Genomic DNA, 27465 nt, shown 5'->3' with positions numbered 1-27465 from the left:
GATTTATCATAGTATGATCAAGCTAGAGAAGAAGCAGTCGAACATCCCCCCTCATGCGATCTTTGCTCTTGAGAAGTCCATCTCTGGATGCTGCAAGAGAGGTCGCCAGAAAGAAGAAATTAGCAACGTTGATCTACAGATACAAGAACGCTCATCAATAAGAAAAGCAACCAATATCCACCTCTGCCATGAACTTCTTTAGAATCTCCTGTTTCTGCATCTCATCACTGGTAGGAAGACCCATTGCCTTTTGTCTCTGATCAAACTGATAAGTTAAAAGCAAAATGTCAGTCTGATAAGTTAAAAGCAAAATGTCAGTATTGTATTTGCAAGGAGAAATGCAAACACTCCAAGGCCACCAGCATTGTGCTCGTCTACATGCACATAACAAAATACATGCAATGTGTGTTTGTTTAGTTAATACCCAGGAGGAGCTTAAGAAGGAGAGCCACTTACCATCATCTTTTCAACTGTTTGTCGAGTTTCTGGGTCCAGGTCAGACAATTTGCTATTCTCTGGTTCTACCTTCTGAGTATCAATTTCAGGATCCCCTTTGACCAAAGATTTCCGCCACTCCATTTGATTGTGCTTAGTCAGGAGAATGGAGATTGCACTGGCTGGTCCTCTGTAGATTCACAACGTTAAGATGATCGCGCAACATGGAATTGACTCATAATACTATTAACTTAACAACAGGAGGCAGATCATTCTTGTTTGTGTTTGAATTCATATGCCATGTGATATTCTTGACTCAATCCACTACGTACCTAAACTCCAGTAACAATCATCAGGCTTGACAGTCTGGAAAAGCTCCCCCTGCAAGTAATCGTACATGGTCAAGAGAGTTATGTAAATAAAGCAAGCTGATTAAATAAACTCAAATTACGCACACTCACTTCTATGACAGGAGGTTGACACTTGAGTCCAACTTTCAAGTGGTTTTTCTTTATGTCGCATACCACAAACCTTAGGAACTGGAACCTGGACGGTAACCTCCTGCAGAGTCTGAGTCCAGGAATAATTCTCAAGATCAAGGCCATTGCCTTTGTTTGGCACTGTTCAACCAGAAACAATGTCAGAGCAACTACGGAGGCAACGTGGTATATTTTACACAATGTCTACTAACATATGCATCCACCTTGTAAAAGGAATCATAACAAGACAGTCTCTTATAGAGTTGCACTTTCCAAAGCACACTGGGTAACCTAACTGGTCATCTCAGCTAACGCTATCTGAATCATACTCAATGCAAGAGCTAAAATCAGGCTCAGTTCACAATTTGGGCAAGGGGATTGTCAAAGTCATAACTATTGGTCCATATCAAATGTTGATGCTGAGGTGGTCAAGTTATCACTTTTTAATTGGTCTTTAACAATTTTAATTATGAGTCCTAAATCTTTTGTCCAGCCATGCTAAATCCCAAAGGTGGAAAGGCACTAACCAATCCGGAAGTTCCACAAAACAATCAGACATTCTATGATTACAGTTGATCCATAATCAGAATCACCTAGTTTTCCAGCTCGTATGACAAAAAAAAAAAAACCAAGATTACACTTGCAAAGTAGCTTCTTTTCCTAATTTCCAAGGAAAATGGGAGATCCAATCAAGCATAAGCACGCAAAAAAACTTGCAAGAACCAAACACTGCAACGAGAAGACATCTCCAAAACCAAAAGCAAGAAGCTTACAGCAAACCTTCCATCACTAGAGTACTTGAATAAGCCAATGCACGCTTAAACAGATTATAGGAGAGATCAACACGAGAAATTTAATTATTCAGGAGAGTTCAGATTGCTGAACAAAGGAGCAAGTACCCATCAAAGAATATCCACACTTTAGCGAAATCGATAGCATAATAGAATGAAACATTTTCCCTGCCCATCGCCATTAAATAGCCAACCAGAGAAAACATCCAAGCTATATAGATGACTACGGCCACGAAACCGTCACAGCCTAACTATAGCAGGAGAAAAGAGCCACATCATGAGCGATCACTATGTAATGTACTAGCCACATCATGATTGGTTGAGAAACAAGGCCCATGGGCCTGAATGCATGTTTTACTCATTGCTATACATGTGTTTGTTAGATGTATGCTAGGCTCGGTGCATGTTCGGCGGGTAGCCCATTATGGTCACTTAGAACCCGACTTTAGGGGTTAATCGATATGAGTTACCGTTTTGTGAATGCAAATGGCAGCCCGTTATCGTTAACCATTAATCAAACAATGTTAGATGATTAAGTGGGTGGGTGAATCGAAATGCATGTAAAGCAAAGGCCGATCCCAAGGCCCATGTTTGATTAGTAAATTGCTTGCATCATTACCTTGCTTTGGTTGTTCCTTGGTGCATTGTTTGTCATGAATGTATCTTATGGATGAAAAAACCGACACCCGAGAGGCGGTCCATGGAGGAGATAGTCCAAAGTTGTTAAAGACGGTGGTGATGGACCGATCTCCAATCCGGTCTCAATTTGTACTCAATTCATTCATTCTCGACCATGTCTTGGGTTTTCAAATCGTATTGTAATAAACACCCAACGAGTTGCGGGTTTTAATTTCTTGCACTAGCTCGTCTTTTCCATACCTTGATTGTTTACTTTACACAATGCCTTTCAATACAATTGATTGTTTCTTTCTTTTCTAGACTAAGATAGGATTAGTTTAGAATCTTAAAAGAAAACACAAAAACAAGATGCATGATCACCTAGTGGACTAATACTTTGGCACGAAAAATGGTAAAAAATAAATGCATGACAACTTAGATAACAATCATGATAAGTTTAGTGGTACCGAAACGGCGTTAATAGAAATATTAATGTAAGCTAGTCCCCGAACCCATAATCTCTGGTTCTCGTAGAAACCAATATGAAATTCCTGCGTATTGGTTGGGTATTCTAGCCGACCCCCGACCTAGGCTGGTGGCGACTCTTAAAAAAGATAAAATCAATTCGCTATCACGCGAGGTATGGATTAGGGAAAATCCACATTCATGATCAATGGATCGTATAGATGACCAAAAGATTGACGCTTCAGTAAGCCATCTTTTATGATGTGCCGTACAAACCATTTCATGAACACTTACTTCTAAACCCACTTCATTGAGTTCGGCCCTCGAGAGGTTGGTTGCGACACATGCATACATGCATTAGTATACATAAACGATGTATGCACAAGCATTTTGGATTGATAATGATACAAACAGTTCTTGAACTTTGGCCCATATGCAATGTGGTCCCTAAACTTTTAATTTATTCAATGTGGTCCATGAACTTTACCTCAATGTGGAATGTGGTCCCTGAACTTTTAATTTGTTCAATGTGATCCTTGAACTTTTGGTACATGTTCAATTTAGTTTCTAAACTATATGAAAATGTTCAATATTATCCTTCCATTAATTCAAGTTTAAGGACAATATTAAACATTTTCGTGAAGTGTAGAGACTAATTGAACATGTACCAAAAGTCTGGGGACCACATTAACCAAATTAAAAGTTTAAGGATTATATTGCACATTGGGGGTAAAGTTTAAGGACCACATTGAATAAATTGAAAGTTCAGAGACCACATTGCACATTGGGTCAAAGTTCATGGATTATTTATGTCATTTTCCCTTTATATATTTTTCTGAGTTGTGTGGTGCCTTTGCTTCTGTTTAGTACGTTGTTGATGGATTTTGGAAATGAATAAGAATCTATAATACGTATTCTGCATATTTAGAATTGTGAGATCAATAAATTTTTTATTGCTCTGCTTATAAAAAAAATGCGGATTTTCTTTCTGTGTTGGTAAATTCTGATAAGTATTGAAAAATATCAACAGAATTGTTGGGAAAAAAAGAAGAAGAAAGATCGGTCACTTCTTTTATAGGTGAATTGTTGGTATACTAATTTTATGAAATTACTAATTTATTGTGATGGTTTGCAATTAGTAATTTTGTATCAATTCACCAATTTTTAATTACATAACTCACCAATGTTTCCAATTTAGTAGCTCTTATATGAAATTATGAATTGAAACTAGAGCGCCTAACCAATTTTTGTCAACCACTGGGAGTTGCCTTAATGGCCACCCTTTCCACATGGGAAAGGGGAAGTGGGGAGTTCGATTTCCTACCTTCACGAGGGGCCTAGGGGTTAGGGTGGGGACGCGAGAGTGAGGGAACAAGTTTCGCACACACAGTAGCTTGTAAAATAGATATAGGATAGGATAGGACTAGACAAAAAAATCAACTTTTGTCATATTAAATTACCTAATATTTATGGGTTACCAACTCTCGTTTGAGTTATTGACCAACATTCAATTCTTTTTAATATTTTATCAGCTATTCTATTGAGTTATTAACTTTTATTTGACTTGGTCAACTACTTTTACATTTATTAACTCTGCATTAGTGTGACTCGTTAACTTTTCTCCCATTAATCCAAGAGTTTCTCCTATGCTTTCTTAGGAGAAGGCTTTTACAAATACGGTAAAAGATGAGAAATATTGGTAATTTGCTTACTGTTAAAAAAAGAGTCGATAATTTCATAAAATTATTAGTAAGTTACCAACAAGCTATCAAGAAATCATGTTACTTGTAATTTTTTTAGCAACAATTTCGTGATACTTACAATTTCCTTTAGGAATTTACTAGCACGGAAAAAAAGGGTTTTTTCTAGAGCAAAACATTAGAATTGTCTGATGAGATGAGATGAGATGAGATGAGATGAGATGAGAACAACAAAATTTAAAGAGAAAAGCGGCAAAAAAGTTCCTTCTTTATTTTGAAAAATGCTCACGCCATCGGAAGTAACTGATCTGGTTTACGGTTCGTCAGTATGTATCAGCCGGCAAGTCGCTTTGCAATATGCTGAGCACGCTTCCTTGCTGTGGTTACACTCCTCTTTCGAGTGAATGCATCGGTTGTAACATCGATCTTGTGCTTCTTTATATGGGTTAAAAAACCAGAATCCTGCAGTGTATTTCGGAGCTTCCGCACCGCTATCATTGTCCGACCAATCTTTCAGGATGCCGAGAGCCACCAATGCCATCGAAGACAGAACACAGGTGATCAACATCAGTACTGCAGCTCGTTCATTAGCCATCCCAACCACCTGCAATGTAATGTTAAAGCCAGGGCATGTAATATACCGATGCCAAGATTATACCTGTCATCATCATATGAAGCTTGCAATACCAAGTTCAAAATTTATAAACCGGAAGATAGGATTGAAGAATTTGTGTATAATTCGATATATAGAAAATAGTACATGAAGAGCCCATTTACAAGCTTAGATAGAGGAAATCAAATGTGATATGCATAATCAAAATGGGTATAGAAAATCATAAAAAATATCCTAAATATCTTTTCTAAATATCCTAATATTGCTAACAGGTTTAAGCTGATATTTTCTCTAGTAATGAATGACGAGCTTAGATTAATTGATCATGTTGACATGATTCTATGCATGTTTGTACTTACGTTGACGTACATAACGTGTGCAGAAATGCTGAAATGTGCATGTATAGTCCTGGGATCACGGGCTATTTATAAACTCTGGTGGTGTCATGTGATGATTTTGCAATCATGAAGATTTAGTTGATAGAGGTATAATAACATCGTCCAAACAATGTGCATGACATAATTATTTTTCCCTAAGAGAAGTGCAGAATCAATACCAGTCTCTGGTTTCTCCTCTTCAAAGATCCACAGCTCACCTGGGGATTGCGGACTATTTATGCTCTTGCAGCGTAACGTGAAGACAGGATTTATGGAGAGTTTCTACATAGAGGTTTTCAATTTCATTATTGAAGACGGACAATAAGTGCTCATTAAGAATATCAGAACTGTCGCAACTTTAATCCATTAGAGTCACAACATGATCATAATAGTGAGTGATGACTCATTTCATTTGCACGCTTTGTCAATTAAATGCTCATTGACCTCTTAATGAATTGTTGTCCATATGCCATTTACGGAGTGTGGTCAAGAGAAAAGATTTAGGCTCCGTTTGTTTCACGGAAAATATGACAATCTCAAAAAATGTCTTATAGGAAGTCATTTTCCAAGAAAATAACAATATTTTCGCGTGTTTGGTTAAAACCTGAAAATGAACTAGAAAATATTTTTCGTCATTTAATATGGAAAATTTGATTCAATTTTCTCGGGAAAATACAAAAACAATTCTAATTATTTTAATTATTTTTTATTTTTCCTTCTTCCAGGGTCGATCGCCAGCCATGGCGACTGGCTAGCAACCGATCGAGGAGGAAGGAAAAATAATAAGAAAGAAAAGAAAAAAAAGAAAAATAAACCCACACTTTTTGCAAATCCACACTTTTCGGGTCGCAGGAATTTATTGTAAACCCACACTTTTCCCGCATATAATTAATAGATCTTGTTCAACAAGACTCTTTTTATTCGTTCTAATAAAAATTCTCTGTTACTATTACAGCATATTTTCTCACACAAATCAATTAGCAAACTAGCTCCTACAAACTTTTCACGGGACCTTACCAAAAAAAAAAAAACTTTTCACGGGACTTTTTTATTTTTGTCTCCCTCGGGGACGGACTACTCTCTCTCTCTCTATTTGTGAAGCTATAGGGGAGGGGATAGAAATTCACCTAATCATAATCATCCTAAGTAGGTCATATACCTAGCATTTATTAAGCAAGTTGGGGGTTGGGATTCACCTATATATAATCATCCTAAGTAGGTCGCATACCTAGCATTTGTTAAGCAAGTAGGCTTGTAAACCTCACTTTGACTAATCTTCCTGCTTTCTCCGAGTATTTGAACTGGAAAGGACAGAACATCGTGCCCTAGCGAGATTTACTAGCAGTGATTGTAATATTTACCAAACATACCAAATTGTAGTAATGCATTTACTATGTACATAACGTGTGTTTACATATCCTATAACGGAAAATCACAAAAGAGAGCCGAACTTTGTATCTATCAACCTACTTTTGTTAGAGTGCCCATTTTGAGTTTTGTTTGTATGGTAATGTTGACACTTGATTTTGTCAATCTGTTAAGGCGTTTTTACAAAAATAGGTCAAAATAGAAGAAACAAAAAAAATAGACAAATAGGTCAATTAGCAAATAGTAAAAATTATTAGAAAAAAATAGAAAAATGATGCTGCAAAAAAAAAAAAAAAAAAAAAGGAAGGGCCAAGGCCAGGACACGCGGCCCTTGTATATCCGACTTTTCTGGAAAAGTTGGACTCTTGCAGCCCACCAAGGCCAACCCATGCAAGAAGCCCACAAGCAGCCCAGCCTTTTCCTCCTTTCTCTCACACACGCTCGCAGAAGGGGGATCGCTCGTGAGAGGGACCGTAGAAAAGGCCGTGCTGAATGCATATTGCCGCAGAAAAAAGGTGTGCTGTTGCTTTTGAGAGTCATAATTAGGTGAATTTCCCTTAGAGTTTGTTCGGTTTTTGGGAATTCGAAGGGTCTTCTCTTTCGTTAAGTAATATCTCTATAAATTTAGGTGTAAGGATACTCCGAATGTACAAAAGAATCCTTTGCCTGATCATTCCGGAGCTGTAAATGTGATTTCTAAAGGGACCGATGAAAATAAGGAAGCTTTTATGTTGGACATTACCAAAATGTAAGACCTCCTGGTACAAGCTGGGCATTGTGAAGACAAGTGAATAAATACGTAGCAAAATAATTTTATGCCGCCGAGTTTAACTCATTTTTTCTTGCGTGCAGAACTTTCACTTAAGCCTCCATGACACACATCACCAACTAAGTAATTCTGAACAGTTTTCAGCGGCAAGAAGGAGGGCTTACACTCTTTAACTGGATCATTGAACCAATATGAACCTGCAAAAGAAGAATTAACTGTATCAATCTTAAACTCGAGAACAATGGTGGCAAACCAAATAAATCAGATTAAATAGTTAGTAGATGGTGTGATTATGCCACAGCAAGAAAGAAGGATCAGAACTATATCATGTTTCGTTATAATCGACATTCCTGCTATCTTTCGATTCATTTGAATATAATTAAGCTTAGCTAAAGATTTTGTGCTAGCCATCCATTTTATATCAGCAGTTTACCTCCTGTCAGCTGTTGCGTCTTGCCGGCTTTCCATTTAACCGAATGGGATAAGTGGCTTTGACTTTCTGATCACCTGAATCTACTGAACAAATAAATATGGAAAGATTTTTTAAAAGACATCCCAGCTAAATAAACAAATGACAACAACAAACTAAGCCTTTTGCCTCTAGGCAGATTCCAGGACCTCAAAAAAGACAGCGACCTTTAATGGTCACTGGGCAGTATTTTCATGTTTCATATTCGCTTAATTTTATCGTCGTAAAATATTGCGAAAATTATATTACATCGATACGTGCCTCTTTAGTCAGTTAAACCTTTTCTAAAAAAAGAAAAAAAAATTTCATATGCTGGTCTAGGTATAGATGTCTGTTTTTTATTATCTTATGAAAAGAATAAGAAAGCAAGGGAGCTAGTCCTATTTGTCATCAATAAGACGATCCTAATGGACATCTCATCGTCGAATCATTCAAGCCCCTCGGGTGCGAAGTCAAAAAGGCTAATAGCTTTTCTTCCCATCAATTTCAATTTTCATTGTGTGTAATTTCTCAGTAAATGAAATAGTGCATAACTATGATACTGCCGGTGGTTATTAACTTTGTTTTCAATAGAAAATGTGGTAGCATTCACACTATGGAGATCGAGACACAATTTTACACATGAAGATTTTGCAAATCTCATGAACGTGAATGGTTTCTTGAATTGGACGGAGGGAACTTTGCTGGCAACTATGAGGATATTTTGCCAGAGCTAAGGGTCTGTTTGGTAACGTTTCCGTTTCCGGGAACAATTTCTGTTCAAAAATAGTTTTTTCTATTTTTATTCCCTAAACAAGTTTTTTAGCAGAAAAACGCGTTTGGTAATTGCACAAAATTTTTATTCTTGGAATATAAAAAGAACATAAATGCATTTGGTACGACCTTAAAAATTTCTACTCCCAATTTTTGCATTTAGTTATAAAAATTTCAGTGGAGACTTAACAATTCATGTTTGGATGAAACTAGACTAGAAATAGAATCAGAATATATTATGATATAGAATTGGATGATCTTAATACAATTATAAAGAAAATTACTCCTTATAGACAAAGCAAATACCGGTTGGTGGTCGAGAAAATTGCAGTTTAGGGTTTAGGGGTTTAGGGTTTGGGGTTTGGGTTTACAATTTTGGGGTTTAGGGTTGGGGGTTTTGGGGTTTGAGGTTTATGATTTTAGAGTTTCGGGTTTAGGATTTAGTGTTTCGGATTTTGGGTTTGGGATTTGGGGTATAGGGTTTAGGGTTTATAATTTAGGGTTTAAGGTTTCAGGTTTAGGATTTATAGTTTAGGGTTTGGGTTATGGTTTTAGGGTTTAGATTTTAGGGTTTGGGGTTTAGGGTTTGAGTTTTGGGATTTAGGTTTTAGGGATTCGAGTATTAGGTTTTGGGGTTTGGGTTTTAAGTTTTAGGATTTGGGGTTTAGGGTTTAGCATGGGAATATCCTTTAAGAGAGAGAGAGAGAGAGAGAGAGAGAGAGAGAGAGAGAGAGAGAGAGAGAGAGAGAGAGAGAGAGAGAGAGAGAGAGAGAGCTGATTTTGTTTCTTTTTTTTGTTCCCAAGAACAAAAAAAGTAGATTTTTTTGATTTTTTATTTCTGTTCCAAATCTTTTCCCTGGCTACTTTTCTATTTTGGGGAATAGAAAAATTAACTGACATTACTAAACGAATTTATGTTCTTTTTCTATTCTAGGGAACAAAAGAACAGAAAATAGATAAAATTGGAACGTTACCAAACAGATCCATAGTGGTTCAATTTTATCTCTAAGCCTACGTCCACTTTTACTACTAATAACCACAAGTTAGGCGGAAATGCATTAGTAATTTGCTGAACAAGTTACACTCAGCACATACCAATCATTTCAGATGATAAATCATACTATCAGGAATTAGGTGCTGCTATTAATCAGTACACTTGATCTTTTAGCACAATTACGAGATAGTAAGATTTATAGACAAATGAGAGCTTTTCGCTAAGAACACAGCTTGTAGCAAATTTCTGGATTTTGTATTGCATGTGTCTAACATCTTGGCTTCAATGATCTTCTCTTATATAGGCATCCTCAATGTATTCCGTTAGAGATGTCATGGAGAAGCAAGAGAGCCGTTAGTTATCCATTGATTCTGCTGTCCAAGGGTGGAGTTGCCCATACAATTCCTTTCCTAAGCATTTGCAAGCTATCCAAAGTAGCTTCAGCTGTTGTCCTATCACTACGGTTCTTACATACTTCTCAAATAGCTGTTCTCTGATGCTCCGATTCTTCTATTGTGCATGTTCAGTCAATAACATCTATGATAGTGAGCCAACGATTATACTAAAAGATCCGTTACTCTAACATCACCAGTGACCTGATATCTTCAGCTTTAACGAAACATCATCACTTAGCTGATCTTTAGATCCATTGGTGCTGTTTACGAACAGAACAGTTTCATGATCTTTTTCCTTTATGGATATCTCTTATGTTCATTTACACATTATCACGAACATCTGTAAACATCATAGCAAATACGGATAAATGCACTAGAAGTCTTAAAATTGATCGTGAAAGTGCAATTGAGTCCTAAAACTTTCAAAAAGTGTAATCAAGTCCTAAAACTTATCACGAAAGTGCAATCGAATCCTAAAGTTAACACTGCCAATTTGTCTAACGAAAAATGTTGATGTGACATTTTTAGATTAATTTCTCTCTCCTAGTTAGCATTTATTATTATTTTTTTCTTTAAACCTCATTTAAATTAAATTAAAAAACTAAAAAAAGCTAAAATTTTATTAACAAAAACAACAATGAAAAAAAACAAAAAAAGAAGGGGACGCCTCGCTAGTAAGGGCGCTCCGCCGCTGCCCATCACCAGAGGGGCCGGCGACCACCGGCAAAGGTCGCTAGCCTTCGCCTGACCCTGGCGAGGGTCGGCGTCGCTCAAATCTAGGCGAGCCATGCTGGCCCAAGCGAGGACCGGCGAGGCATCGCCCAGATCTGGGCGAGCCCCGCTGGCCCCAGGCAATGGTCAGTAAGGCGTCGCCTAGATCTGGGTTGTCATGACCTACCTCTTGAGGGCCGAACTCGATGAAGTGGGTTTAGAAGTAAGTGTTCATGAAATGATTCGTATGGCACATCATAAAAGACGACTTACCGAAGCGTCATTCTTTTGATCATCCATACGGTCCATTGATCATAAATGTGGATTTTGCCTAAATCCATATCTAGCATGATAGCGGATTGGTTTTATCTTTTTTAGGAGTCGCCACTAGCCTAGGTCAAGAGTCGGCTAGAATACCCAACCGAAACGTGGGAGTTTCGTCTCAATTTCTACGATAACCAGAGATCATGGATTTAGGGACTAGCTTACGTTAATGTTTCCAATAACGCCCTTTCGGTAGCGCTAAACTTAACGTAGTTGATATCTAAGTTGTCATACATTTATTTTTTACCATTTTCATATCAAAGTCTTAGTTCACTCGGTGATTATGCATTTTGTTTTTGTGTTTTCCATTTAAGTTCTAAACTAATCCTATCTTAGTCTAGAAAAGGAAAGAAACAAACAATTTGTATTGAAATGACGATGCATAAAGTAAACGCACAAAGTATTGAAAAGACGAGCTATTCTAAGTGCGAGGAAAGAAAAACTCGCAACTCGTCGGATGTTTAATACAACACGAATAAAAAAACCCGAGACATGGTCAGGTAACACAAATTGTGTACAAATTGAGATCAGGTTGGACATCGGTCTTTAGCCACCATCTTCGAAGTTGCTTAGCCAACTTCTCCATGGACCGCCTCATGAGTGTCGGTTTTACATGCATGCCATACATTCAAATGGCACTCAAATAAAGAAAAGGACAAACATTCAAGCATCAACTCAAGAACGAGCCTCGGGATCGACCTTTGCTTTACATGCATTCCGATCATCCCACCCACTTAATCAACTAACATTGATTGATTAATGGTTAACGATAACGAGCTGCCATTTGCATCCACAAAACGGTGACTCATATCAGTTAACCTCTAAAGTCAAGGTCTAAGTGTTCATCATGAGCTACTCGCCGAACATACATCGGGCCTAGACATACATCTAGCAATCACATGCATAACAATGAGTAAAACATGCGCTTAGGCCCATGGGCCTTGTTTCTCAACTAATCAAGCAATAGAAAGTGGCCTCATAAGAAGACCACTCATTCAATTATAATTATCAAATTTTGACCCTTTCTGTTCAGATGTGATTAATCAAATTAATGATATTCAAATGGTGCAAATCATATGTCTTTAGAAATCTTAGATTGTGAGGATTAAAAGTCAAGAAGAACATTTTGCTCAATTCCCGTCCAATTTTTTTGAAAATTGGAGTTTAAGTCGGAATGACAGACTGGACCCGTTTCTGTTAGGGATTTCAAAATAAATGTGGGAAAAATAACAAACGTTACCCAAACCGTCTTTAGAAATCTTAGATCGTGAGGATTAAAAGTCAAGAAGAACATTTTGCTTAATTCCCATCCGATTTTTCTGAAAATTGGAGTTTAAGTCGGAATGACAGACTAAACCCGTTTCTGTTAGGGATTTCAAAATAAATGTGGGAAAAATAACAAACGTTATCCAAACCGTATGAAAATTTTTAGGCAGTTAGGATTCCCTGTTTCTAACAACTTTCATGTTTTGAGCTAAAAATTCCTTTAATTTTTTTATAAAATTCATTTTTCATCGAGGACTCATCTGCAAACCGTTTTTTAGGCCGAAGAACCTTATATGGAATTATTGTCAATTTTACCCCGAAAAATTGCTATTAAGACCTAAAAATTTCCAGCCTACATAATATGACCCTAATGAATAACTTTGTAGTTTTAAGTTTTTACAAAAAAGGACACCAAGCTTATCAAATTCGGAGAAACATGTTTTGGAGTTTGGAGAAAGGAATTTCAAATCTGGACACAGAATCTTATTAAATCATAAAAAATTCCTTTGAATGTCTAAATGAACTCCAATTTTGATAAAATTGGTACCATCAGAAATCTATGGATCTTAGAGTGAACTTTCGTGAAGAACATTTTTCCAGATTTTGCACACACGAATTTAAAAAAATTGAAGAACACATGAAGGTCGGTCAGGAACCTATCTATTACAGAGAAGGAACCTAAATGACGATGCTAATCGTACTGTCCTAACATACTTGGAATTTTATGAAATTTTTATTTTAGATAAATCTGAATGTATCCTACAACTTTCATGGGGAAAATTTTATCAAATAATGAACGTAGAAAATCAGAAAAATCACCAAACAGAGCAAGGTCAATCAGGAGTTCATAAGAACAGAACATATTATCAACATTGCAGCTTCTGATCTTAACTTTTGAAGGAGTTTTAACCTAGAACACGATGTCCATTCAAAGCGTGTAACCTATCAAATCGAAGCTTAAGATGTATTCTATGACTCTCTAGTCTAAAGCTTCGCGAGATTTCGACATTTTCGAGGTCATATCAGCATCACAAGCATACTGACTCATCAGGATTCGAGAATCACAATATCAAACTTACCTTGTGCAATGACACTTTGACGTACAATCGAGCGATCTGGTCTCCGTATTTAGCTCAAGGACACCACGGAGAAGCCTCAGAAAGCTCTGCAAACCTCTGAGGACAAAGTATGCGAATCAAAATGAGAATTGAATCGGTTTTACTAAAATGAGTGATTAACAAGAAATCAAGTGTAAGGAAGTGTTCCAGTGGCTGTTCGGAGAGACTCTGGCCTCCACGCACTCGGGAAAGGACTGAGGAAGGCAACTGGAGGCTCGGGATTGCCTTGGAGACCACCGGACCGTCGAAATTGCTGGTTGAACCGGCGTGAAAAGGTCATCGGCTCGGCTGCCGGTGATATGACCAAGAGGGAAAATGGCGCCGATCGGGGAGCTCCGACCACTGGAAGTGGTGGCTGGTCTTGTGACCAGCCTTGGGACACCGAGGGGGACGGCGGTGAGGTGGTGGCATGCCGGAACGTGGCTGGCAAACGGCCGGCGGAACGGTAGGAAGCAAGCGGCCGAGAGAGAGAGAGAGAGAGAAAGAGAGATAGAGAGGGTTTAGTAAGAGAAAACCAGATGTGAAAATGAGGCCTCCTTGATTTTTGGAAGGAAAATCCTTATATACCTCCCCAACTTTGAATTCTAGCTTAAAATGTTCCCTTAATGATTAAGAATATTCATTGAAAGCTAAGGATAAGTGACATGGTACCATGGATGACCATGATGCATTCTGAATGAATGGCCATGATTTATTTGCTTAATCCCTAAGTAATTTTGCTTAACCTTTAAATAAGGATATTTTGGTAATTTCACTTAGGGGTATTTTTGTAATTTCATTTAAGGGCATGTTTGTAATTTTCAGCACATTAGAGAGAGGGGGGGGGGGGGTGGCCGATCGGAATGGACCTCCGGCCGCTGGAATTGCGGTCAGGAATTGGTTGGCCCGATCGGCCGGTTCAATCCCGATCAAACAAGGGTGAACTGGTTGGATGGATTTGACCCGAGTTCGACCGGGTTGAACTGATTCGGTTCTTGGCTCAATTTGGTTCCAATTTTATACAATTTCATCCCTATTATGATTGATTGACCCAATTGAATTAAATTTGATTGAATTAGATTGAACCAATTTGAAATACAAGCACAAATTGACCAATCTTAACTTGTGTTGGCCCAATTGCCCCTCAATTTGAGTTAAATTGCATAGCCAAGCTAGACTAATTAATTTAATTGAAGTCCGATTGGCCAAATTGAGCTTCAATTCATCAAGTTGGATGTTAGTCTAGAATGGGTCAAGTTGAATTGCACTAATTGGACCAATTACTCTTGGATTTCTTAATCATTGGATCACTAGATCCGTCAAATTGGCTCAAATTCATGTGAATCTTCCAAAATTGATTTTGGATTTGAATTGCATATAAGAAATTAGGCTCATCTGTGTCTTAATTGTCCAAATTATGAAGAATTGACCGGAATCCCTAATTATGGCTCAAATTGGGGGTTTTTACCATTGGCTTGAAATTCTAAAATTGATTTGAAAATTGAATGCAATTAAACCTCTAGATCAAATGTCGTGAAGGAAATTATCCTAAAAAATGACTAGAAATGAAGTAATTTCATTTTTGGCCGATTTAAACCAAATTCCGCAAATTGGGGAAAAGTTGATTCTAAACCTATTTTTGTAAAATTGATTGTGCCAAAGTGAAATTAAGCTAAAACCTATTCTAAACCTATTTTTGAAATTTTTGGATTTTTTTGGACAAAGTGTTGACAAAAAGTCAACATTTTAGTACTTATATACTAAAATGTCAATTAATGGGTCAAACTTTGAATTTTCTGAAAATTGTTGATGCAAAAGTGAAATTGACACTATTTTGAGGTTTTTCATGCAAAAAAAAAAAAAATTTGAATTTTGGGTTGACTTTTCGGTCAAAGTTTGACCAAAAGTCAACTCAAAGTCAACATTTTGACTTTTTGAAATTGAAATGCAAAAAGCTAGAAAATGAGTGGCTAATACTAATTCAAATGCTAAATGACTCCTTTTGGTTGATGATTGGGTTCCGTCGCGATCGGAAACTCTAATTTCAAGTTTTTACCTTTCAAGACTCATCGGCTAAAAATTAGGTGTCAACCTGGGTGAGCCTCACGAGCTCCAGGCGAGGGCTGGCAAGGCATTGTCTAGGCCTAGCAAGCGTCATCGGTCCCAAGCGAGGGCGTCCCCAAGAGTCACCCAAGGCAGGCGATGGTAGGGCCGGCGACCACCTAGATCTAGGCGTCCTCAACCAAGATCTGGGCCAGCCTCGTCGGCCCTTGCCTAGGTCGGCGAGGCCTCACCCGGGGCCAGCGAAGGCCGGCTCGGCGATGCACAGCGGTGGCAGCACCCTGCTAGCGAGGCCTCTCTTTTTTTTTCATTGTTGTTTTTTAAAATAAATTTTTATTTTTTTAGTTTTTAAATTTAATTTAAATATAAAAATATAATTTAAATAAATTTTGATGGAAAAAATAATAAAAAATGCCAACTAGGATAGAGAAATTAATTTTAAAATGCCACGTCAGCATTTTCCATTAGATAATTTGACGGTGTTAACTTTAGGACTCGATTGTACAAATTTGACAATTTTTAAGACTTAATTACACTTTTTGAAAGTTTTAGGACTCAACTGTACTTTCACGACAAGCTTTAAGACTTCTAATGCACTTATCCTCATTAAATATTATACTATAGATAGTTTTGAAATCATCAACATTTCTTTGAGATGATCCTCCAACAACCGTGACCATCCCCATCATCAAGACCCAAGACTCATGCAACAAGACTCAAGATCTCAAAGGTCGGATTTCGACCACAACCCTATGAAAGTCGATGCATTGAAAAACTGCAACTATATTCTCATTTGAGTTTGATCACTTAATAAATGGCCTACCCATTGAATTAGTATAGAAAAAAAGATTCGTTTTTGGTTGTCTTGATGTCGACTATCTTTAAGCTTCATTTCACAACCCTAATTGGTATATATTATAATTTTGATGGATGACACACCGGATGAAAACACCAAGGGAATGGAGGATCTTATCCCTTCTCACATATTATCTAAGGGCGATGAGTGCATTGGGTGCACCCAATCAATGCACCTCATGTTTCCTTCGATTTCGCTCACAAATTAACTAAACTATTAACTGCTGTTTAGGGTAAACAATTCCTAAGTGGGTTAATTTCTGGCTAGGATCAAGAACCGAACCAATCACCTATGAGTTTCGGTTCCTAAGCTAACATCGGAGCGAGGAACCAGTTTGGTTCGGCTTTACATTTAGTAAAGATAAGCAAATGATTTTTAATAAATTACCGGAAAATTTCCAAATAAGAATTTGGCGTGGAGCTCATCTTTTTTCAAAAGAGAGTCCGGAATCTAAAATGACTGACTTAATTTCAAACAAGATCTTGTGTTATTGCATCATCATCAACATATTATCATACCGATAACGTGATCTCACATTCAGTTTATTATTACCCATATTAATTTCGTTGATATTTTATTGTCCACATTAAGTTGCGTGATAACTGTCCATTAACCACATTGAGTTGTGTGGAGATCGCCCAATGTCATATAACTATCTTGATGGAAGAAGTTATATGAAGGGGTACGAATGGAAATATAAATAGGTCTAAGCCAAATCCCTCAAAATATAACACACAAGTGACGTTGAGAGGGCAATTGGTTAGAAGTAACTATTCACTGATCGTTCAAGGCTCTGCAAATATGGTTTTCAATCGAACTTCATCAATGGCTGAAGGGTCAATACATAATTTTTCACGTTTCCGCATTCGATTCTAATTATATATGAGTTTTGTTCATCCCCGAATAATCGAGATCTTCAGTCTTTCATTTTCTAACACAACAATCAAAAACATCCTCGATTGCCAACAACATTCTTGAAACACAAAAGTAATGTCAGTAAAATGACTAAAAGTTCCAAACATTTATCAGTGTGCACCATTCTTGCATTTTATCCCAAACCCGTGAACAAAAACCTCCCCAATCCTTAAACCCATCCACTCCCCCCTGTTGAGAAAAACTCATAATGGATTTTGAAGCTGACAAAACTCTCTATGTGAATCTGACATGTATTCCATTTCAGATTAATATATTCTGAAAGTTCATAAAGAAATATCAGACTTTGCAAATTTCGCAGAACTAAAAGTTCAGACTCAGGACTAAAAGTTCAGACTCAGACATAAGATCTTCAGACTTTACCATAAAAGTCATTCAGACTCTTATTATGAAATATTCAGATTTTACTGAAGACCTACGCTGACTCAAGTTCTGAATTAGAAATTCATCGGACACAGTAATTATGCAGACGCAGGCGCTGAAGTTTTTTAGATGCAGAAGCAAAACTCATTCAAAAGGTATCACAACAGCTAGTGATCTGGCATGGATTTCACAAAAGGAAGGTTTTGATTGACTCAATCTCAGTCTAATTGATTGACAATCAAACATTATGACAAGTATGCATTACAACGGATAAAGCTCTACTTATGGAAACTAAGATTCTGATTGTATGGGCGACCAGAATCAGCGGGATTCAGATTTTGTTGACCAACGGCTACTCAATCCATTTTATACAAATCTGCCCAAGATGAAGAATGGAAGATAATCCTCTGAAGACTGTCTAACGGCTAGTTTGGTAGTGGAGGAGTATAAAAGGAGATCTACGAGGAGCAGAAGGAAGTACGAAATCCAGAATCAACAAGTCCAAAGTCTGAGCATACTCCGATCCTTTCTCTTGTCTTTTTTGAGCTAAACATTATGATCTTGAGGGACAATTTGTAAGAGTGATTATGTGAGATAGAGAGTCCTATCATACACAAGAGTGTTGTCACTTAGAATCTGTAATTCCTCTTGATTACATAGTGAAATCCAGCCGGTAGGCTGTCAGCGTGGGAGAGTGGACGTAGGCTTGCTATAAGCCAAACCACTATAAACTTGTGTGCAGCTTTTCTGTCCCTTATCTCTTACTTTACATACTGCACATCAAGAGCACTGTCTATATAAACTATTTTGAATCTGAATTTTATTCAGACTCAATTGTGATCTTTCATTTCCGCATAAATTGATAAAAATTATTTAAGATCACCTATTCACACCCCCTCTAGGTGATCCTTGCTAGCTACATCAATTGGTATCAAAGCAGGTTGCTCGTTTATTGAAGTGTTTTACTTCTGAGCTAACGATCTACATGGCTAGCTTGAGTGCTCCAGGTCTCATTGAAGGACAAAGCAACAACAGACCACCATATTTCGATGGCAAGGAATTTAGTGTCTGGAAGAATAAGATGAAGGCATTTATAAAGTCAAGTGATTACATGCAATGGGATGTCATCATCAGAGGAGTTAAACCAAGACCTTCTGATTCAAAAGAAAAGGCAGACGGAAGCAAACCAACAGATCCTCCATTATCTCAAACTGAGATATCTAAAAGAGAAGCCTTAGATTCCAAAGCAATTTATTCTTTCTATTGTGCCTTATCACCTATTGAATATAAAAAAATTGCTTCTTGTGAATCAGCTAAGGAAATTTGGGATACTCTCTACACTACTTATGAAGGAACAAATCGAGCCAAGGAAACTCAAATCAATCTATTGCTTGGTCAATATAAATCCTTCAAAATGAAGCCTGGGGAATCAATTGCTGATATGTATGACAGGTTTGCTGACATAGTAAACGGTCTTACATATCAAGGACAACCAGTCTCAGATGTGATGAAAGTCAACAAACTACTGAGAGGACTGACAAAGCAGTGGGATAATATCAAAACATCTCTTCGAGAGACACAAAAGGATCATACCTCTATCAGTGAATGAGTTAATTGGAACTCTTCAATCATATGAGACTGAGCAACGGAATGAGGAGAATGAATTCAGAGGTAATAAGTCAATTGCATTAAAAACTAACATTGATTCTGATGTAGATTCTAAAGATGAAGATGTTGACGATGAAGAGCTAGCTCTCTTCATAAAGAAGTACAAGAAGATGAAAATCAAAGGAAGAAATCTCAAAGGGAAGAAGCCTTTTGAGAAGAAGAAGGCTCTTGATGAAACAGAAAAATCAAAGGAAGTAATCTGCTTTCACTGTAGAAAACGTGGACATATAAAGCCAAATTGTCCACTTCTGAAAAAGAAGACCGAATTTGAGAAAGCAAAGAAGGCCTTAAAAGCAGAAACCTAGAGTGATACAGAGTGTGAAGATAGTGATGAAGATATCTTAAACTTCTGTCTGATGGCCAAGTCAGACTCAGACTCAGATTCAGATTCTGTTCCTAAAGTTGAGATTGAGGTTACCACAAAGAGAAAAAGAAAGTGGTATCTAGACAGTGGATGTTCTAGACACATGACAGGAGATCCAAGCATATTCGTTGAACTACAAAGCCTAAATGGTGGAAAAGTTTCCTTTGGAGGAAATAACAAAGGAAAAATAGTTGGCAAGAGAACGGTTGAAATTGGAGGACTCACAATCAATGATGTGTCATTGGTAAAAGGACTCAACTACAACTTGATAAGCATAAGCCAACTATGTGATACAGGTTTCAGAATCAACTTTCATGAAGATACATGCTCAAACATTCACAGGAAGAAGACATGGTAATATTTATCTTCCAAACTCTACTCATTGCTTGATCTCAATCAGAGAGGATGAAGATCTATGGCATAGAAGATTGGGGCATATCAGTATGAAACAAATCTCAAAAATCTCAAACAAGAAATTGGTTCGAGGTCTGCCAGATTTGAAATACAAGAAAACAGAGTTATGCAATGCCTGCGCTCTAGGAAAACAAGTAAGAAGCTCTTTTAAGTCTATACATCATGTTTCCACTAATCGTGCTTTGCAGCTTCTTCATATGGATCTATTTGGACCAACCAGAACACAAAGTATTGATGGTAAGAAATATTGTTTAATTATTGTTGATGACTTCACAAGATTTACTTGGGTGTTCTTCCTTGCTCATAAAAATGAAGCATTTTCATATTTTTCAAAATTTGCAAGAAGAGTTCAGAATGAAAAGGGCTATACCATTTCCTGCATTAAAACTGATCATGGGGGAGAATTTGAAAATCAAAGTTTTTCAGATTTCTGTGAGGAAAATGGCTTTCAATACAATTTTTCTACTCCTTATGCACCAGAACAAAATGGTGTTGTGGAAAGGAAAAATCGTTCTTTGCAAGAAATGACAAGAACTCTATTGATTGAAAGCAAGATTCCTTTTCATTTTGGGCAGATGCAGTTTTTACAGCATGTTATATCATTAACAGAGCTTTTCTCAGACCCATTCTTGAGAAAACCCCCTATGAGCTTTACAAAGGTCGAAAGCCCAATATTTCATATTTTCGTGTATTTGGTTGAAAATGCTTTATACTCAAAAATCCAAATGACCGCTCTGGTAAGTTTGATGAGAAAGCAGATGAAGGATTCTTCCTTGGATATTCTACTACAAGTAAAGCATACAGAGTCTTCAACTAGAATTCTCAGACTGTGGAAGAAATAATGAATGTAAGGTTCGATGAAAATATTCAGACTCACAAAGATGAATCTGAACCATCTTCCAATATTCAAGAGTTATCTGAAGCTCAACAAGAATCTCCAAAGATCGTTGAATCTGTAGAAGAAGGAAAAGAAGATACAATCCAGACTCAATCAGAACCTTCAGAGTCTGATGATATTCAGAAGGAAAGATTCGACAGAAACTGGAAACATAAATCCAGTCATCCGAAGAACCTCATCATTGGAGAAATAGAAGATGGCATCAAGACTAGATCTAAACACAAAGAGAACATCAGCAACTTGGCATTGATATCAGAAATAGAACCAAAAGAAGTTGGAGAAGCATTATCATATGAAAGCTGGATCGAAGCTATGTAGGAGGAACTTCAGCAGTTCAGAATCAATAAAGTATGGGAACTTATGCCAAGACCCAAAAATCATCCAGTAATTAGAACAAAATGGGTATTCAGAAACAAACTGGATGACAAAGGGAAAGTCACAAGAAACAAAGCAAGACTGGTAGCAAAAGGCTATTATCAAGAAGAAGGTATAGATTATGATGAAACATATGCACCAGTTGCCAGGTTAGAAGCCATTAGGCTACTATTAGCTTATGCTTGTTTCCATGACTTTAAATTATTTCAGATGGACGTGAAAAGTGCATTCCTGAATGGTTATAACAAAGAAGAAGTATATGTGGAACGACCACCTGGTTTTAAAGAACCAATGAAAACTGATTATGTCTATAAACTCAAAAAGGCCCTTTATGGTCTAAAACAAGCACCTCGTGCTTGGTATGAGAGGCTAAGTAACTTCCTTCTGCAAAATGACTTCACCAAAGGTAAGGTTGATACAACTTTATTCATTAAGAGAAAAGGTAAGGATTTTTTACTTGTTCAAATTTATGTTGATGATATCATCTTTGGATCCTCTAACGAACTGCTTTGTAAAGAATTTTCTAAGGATATGCAAAATGAATTCGAGATGAGTATGATAGGCGAATTGACATTCTTTCTCGGCCTACAAGTGAAACAAACCAAAGGTGGTACATTCATTTGCCAAGAGAAGTATGCAAATGAGATTGTCAAGAAGTTTGGATTGCAGAATTGCAAGAAGACAGACATTCCCATGTCTCAATCATCCAAACTGGACAAAGATGAAAATGGTAAAAAGGTTGATCAGAAGGTATATAGAAGCATGATAGGATCATTATTATATCTTACTGCATCTAGACCTGACATATTGTTTAGTGTATGTATGTGTGCAAGATTTCAATCTGACCCAAAGGAATCACATCTCTCTGCAGTTAAAAGGATAATCAAATACATTGGAACTTATCTAATGTTAGGTCTTTGGTATTCCAAAGATTTAGATTTTATTCTTACTGGTTATTCTGATGCTGATTTAGCTAGATGTAAAGTGGACAGGAAAAGTACTACAGGAACATGTCAACTACTTGGAAACATGTTGGTATCTTGGTACTCAAAGAAGCAAAATACAGTTGCACTTTCTACAGCAGAAGCAGAATATGTAGCTTTGGGAAGCTGCTGTGCACAGATTCTATGGATGAAGCAGCAGTTGCGAGACTTTGCTATTGAAGATTCAAGTGTTGCAATCAAATGTGACAACACAAGTGCTATCAATTTGACCAAGAACCCAATTCTTTATTCACGTGCTAAGCATATTGAAATCAAGCATCACTTCATTAGAGATCATGTTCAGAATGGTGATGTGAATATTCAATTCATTGATTCTAAGAATCAATTAGCTGATATATTCACAAAACCTCTTGATAAGTCTTCATTTGAGTATATTAGAAATAAACTATGCATTACTTATCCATTTTCTTGAAGTATTTGTTAGACAGGAATTTTTCAGACTCAAATGTTCTCAGTCTGAATGTCCATTTCAGACTCAAAAAGAAAGGTACGTCCTTAATTCAAATTTTGGCGGGTATATTTTTGGCATTTCTGGCGGGATATTTTCGTATTTGTTACTTTCGGCAGCAAATCAGGTATATTTTCTAATTTATCTGATTTGTGCTTAAAATATTGTCGTGATTGTCTGTGCTTAGAATATTATATTTCCTTCCTATATAATAGGATCACTTATTATATTTTCAAAGCGTGGTCTTTTCTTTCCAAAAACTGTCGTTCTCTCTTTTAAAACCCTATCAGTACGAACCTTTCTCACTCCCGACCATCACGATACTCCGAGTCTCCTCGTCCTCCTTCTCCAAGATCAAATCTTTTTGCTCTAGAACTGATCAAAATGCCTTTCAAAAGATGATCTTCGCGTATTCTCAACAAAGAGTCCAAGTCTTTAGCACCAGCAGAGTACATGGAGATTTCAGACACAAAATCAGACCACCAACAAGACCCTCCGGAAGCAACATCACCAAAACCTTCATCGCCACCCAAAACCATCGGTAAAACTGACTTTCGGTTCAGTAGCATCAAACTTGTGTGGAATGCTTATGAAAGGTTGAAACGAAGTAATGCCTCTGCATCGCTCCTTCGTCAATATCTGAGAGATAACGGCTTTCACATTGAAGAAAGTCTTGTGCGAAAATATTCTCAATATTCCTCTAGAACTGTTCATGATCAGGCCAGTCCTACTCCAAAGGAGACTTCTTCCAGAAAGGAAAAAGAGAAAGTCGGGGAACCATCCACTCCCTCTGACAAGAAATCCGTTCGTATAAGCCCTAAGTCTACCAGTGCATCTAAATTTGTGATTCCTGATGATGATGCTACATTCTTTGATAATTTTGAGATGAAGATTGGGATTGCATCTAGTGTGCAAGGTAATGGAGGTTTATTCAGAAATACTGAGCATAATGTCTACTATCAGCTATTACTTGCTAGGGGGTTATGAACCATCGCACTGTAGATTTTGAATATCTTGAAAAGGCTGGTATCTCTGTGAAACATCTGTTTGAAAAATTGGGGATTTATGAATTCTGTCTGCAATCTGCACATGTATATGCAGAATTGACTGCCTATTTTTATTCCAATCTTTCCATTCTGTCACCAAACTGGCTTCAATTCACTATTGGTGATAGAAAGTTTGATTTGAAAGCGGAAGAACTGGCTTTGATAATTGGAGCAAAAAATTACAAGTTTACTCCATTGGAAGTGAGCCTAGATGATGCTTCCAAAGTGGCTTCAGAGAATCAAAATTTTGCTCAACGCTTTAAACACCATATTTTATATTCTGATTTGACCAGAAGAACTGTGATCTTGCATAAGATCATCATCAATTGCTTGAAGCCTAAAGCAGCTTCCAAAACTGACTTATCCAAGTCAGAAATCAAGCTTATTTGGGCCATTCTGAATGGAAAGTCTTTCTCTCTTCCACACATCATCATCTTCCACATGTACAGAACTCTGCAAAAGGACAAGGGACAACTTCCTTACGGTGCACTCATCTCTCGAATTTTTATGTTTTTAAAGATAACCATTCCTAATGAGTTGAGCAAAACCTTTATACCTTGTATGTTTGTTGGAGAAAAAATGCTTACCAAGATGAAGCATTTTGATGATAAAAAGGAAAGAGCAAGCACAGTCAGAGGCAAGGATGCTAAGCAGCTGGAACCAAAATCTGTTGGGATAAAGAATGACGAAGACAAAGGGGAAAGAAAAAGAATAGGAACAACAAGCAAGCAGACTGTCTCATCAAGTCCATTCAAGGTGTACAAGAAGAAAAGAAGAATTCTTCTCTGAGATGAAGATGATGAGTCAGAAAACCTTGAAACAGGACAAAATGTTGGTCTAGAACATGTTTCAGAACCTGCTATAAAGGTTTTAGAACCAGTTTCTGGAGACTCACATCTGCATCAACAGGATGATATTCCACATGAGACAGATGTAAGTCAATCTCCTGTTAATCCTGAGGAACCTTTCAATGCAAATACTACTATAGAACATGCAGATTTTCAGGGGGAGATTCCAACAGAGGCAGGGGATAAGTTCGAACAGCATGCACCAGAAAATGTCCAGGGACAGACTTCAGAAAACTTGACCATTCTCACCCTTCTGCAAGAAATCAAAGAAAAACAAGCTGCACTTGAAGAGGACGCAAAGAACCTTCGGAAAATTATTGAGGCAAACAATCAGACTCAACGTCTTCAAACAGTAAAAGACAAAGCAGAGCTAAGAAAAGCAACTGCTCTATGTTCCACAAACATGGAGAGGCTATGGGTCAATGTTCTACCAAGATTGATGAAGCTGTTTCTATTCTAGAAAACTTTCAACTTGTTCGAACCCCTTCCAAGAAATAACCTGTCTTTCATTCCCTCTTTTTCAACCATTCTGGATCTGTATTCTTAACAATTAACTCTGTTAGATTGTTTGGATACTTTATATCAACACTTTATTCTGCTTATTATTGATTTAATCTTTTTGCTGATGACAAAAAGGGGGAGAAATTATGCAGATATTGCTGCTATACTAACACTTCAACATGCAGGTTATACATGTTATACACAAAGCAAGAGAAACACACAGATTTTACGAGTTTTGAACATTTATATATCTATGTTTCATGCGCTTAATATGATTATCTTTTTCAAATTTATTTAACATTGATTGAATCTGCATGGAAGTTTTGTCACCATAAAAAAGGGGGAGATTGTTAAGGAAAACTCCTAATGGATTTTGAAGTTGACAAAACTCTCTATGTGAATCTGACATGTATTCCATTTCAGGTTAATATATTCTGGAAGTTCAAAAGGAAATATCAGACTTTGCAAATTTCGCAGAACTAAAAGTTCTGACTCAGGACTAAAAGTTCAGACTCAGACATAAGATCTTCAGACTTTACCATAAAAGTCATTCAAACTCTTATTATGAAATATTCAGATTTTACTGAAGACCTACGCTGACTCAAGTTCTGAATTAGAAATTCTTCGGACGCAGTAATTATGCAGACGCAGGCGCTGAAATTTTTCAGATGCAGAAGCAAAACTCATTCAGAAGGTATCACAACAGCTAGTGATCTGACATAGATTTCACAAAAGGAAGGTTTTGATTGACTCAATCTTAGTCTAATTGATTGACAATCAAATATTATGACAAGTATGCATTATAACGGATAAAGCTCTACTTATGGAAACCAAGATTCTGATTGTATGGGCGATCAGAATCAGCGGGATTCAGATTTTGTCGACCAGCGGCTACTCAATCCATTTTATACAAATCTGTCCAAGATGAAGATTAGAAGATGATCCTCTAAAGATTGTCCAACGGCTAGTTTGGTAGTGGAGGAGTATAAAAGGAGATCTACGAGGAGCAGAAGGAAGTATGAAATCCAGAATCAACAAGTCCAAAGTCTGAGCATACTCCGATCCTTTCTCTTGTCTTTCTTGAGTCAAACATTAAGATCTTGAGGGATACTTTGTAAGAGTGATTGTGTGAGATAGAGAGTCCTATCATACACAAGAGTATTGTCACTCAGAATCTGTAATTCCTCTTGATTACATAGTGAAATACAACCGGTAGGCTGTCATCGTGAGAGAGTGGACGTAGGCTTGCTATAAGCCGAATCACTATAAACTTGTGTGCAGCTTTTCTATCCATTATCTCTTACTTTACATACTGCACATCAAGAGCACTGTCTATATAAACTGTTTTGAATCTGAATTTTATTCAGACTCAATTGTGATCTTTCATTTCCGCATAAATTGATAAAAATTATTTAAGATCACCTATTCACCCCCTCTAGGTGATCCTTGCTAGCTACATCACCCCCCACCCCCCTCTCTCGCCTCCGCCCCATCCATGTCCTCAAGCCCCGCCCCCTGACCACACCTCCTCCCTCCACGTCGCCGCCGCCCTAGCTGCCATCCCAAATCCTCACTGAATTCATCTCCTGACCGTCCTTAGATGATTGGTGCTGTGTAGGCAGCGAATAAAAATATCAATACATGCTGAGAGAAAGAGAAGGGCACAATATTTGTGAATTTTTTTTTTATTAATCCTCCTAGTAATTTAGTGGCAACGAAATAAAATGAAAATTATTTACCTATATTCTATTTCAAAAATAATTATTATTAAATTACAGTCTCATTTCATTACCAGAATCATACGTGTCACGAGACTTTATGACATATATACTCGTAGAATGTCGAAGGAATAATTTTTCCCTTCTTTCCTTTAGCCAAGATGCTTAACTACGACGTCGTTGAAGATGTCCGTGAAAAAATTGACTGTACGGTATATTCTTCTATACCTGGAAAGAGAAGGTGGTCGGAATAGCCAAAAGGGGCCACCGGATAATACAGCAGCGAGCTGACGCGGATACCACTAGGCACTAGAGCCACCATTGATGAAGCTCCAAAATCCGCA

General features: G+C 37.3%; 1 pseudogene; it reads right to left on the bottom strand.

Annotated features, from left to right (window-relative positions):
- LOC115693574 (protein BOBBER 1-like) lies at positions 1–23324 on the bottom strand (annotated as a pseudogene).
- Between the last annotated feature and the right edge of the window lie 4141 nt (positions 23325–27465).

Source organism: Syzygium oleosum, unplaced genomic scaffold (genome assembly GCF_021117445.2).
Source record: "Syzygium oleosum isolate NSW1041296 unplaced genomic scaffold, Sole_v2.1 Sole_v2.31, whole genome shotgun sequence".
NCBI lineage: Eukaryota > Viridiplantae > Streptophyta > Magnoliopsida > Myrtales > Myrtaceae > Syzygium > Syzygium oleosum.
This window is presented reverse-complemented; position numbering and strand designations above follow the sequence as displayed.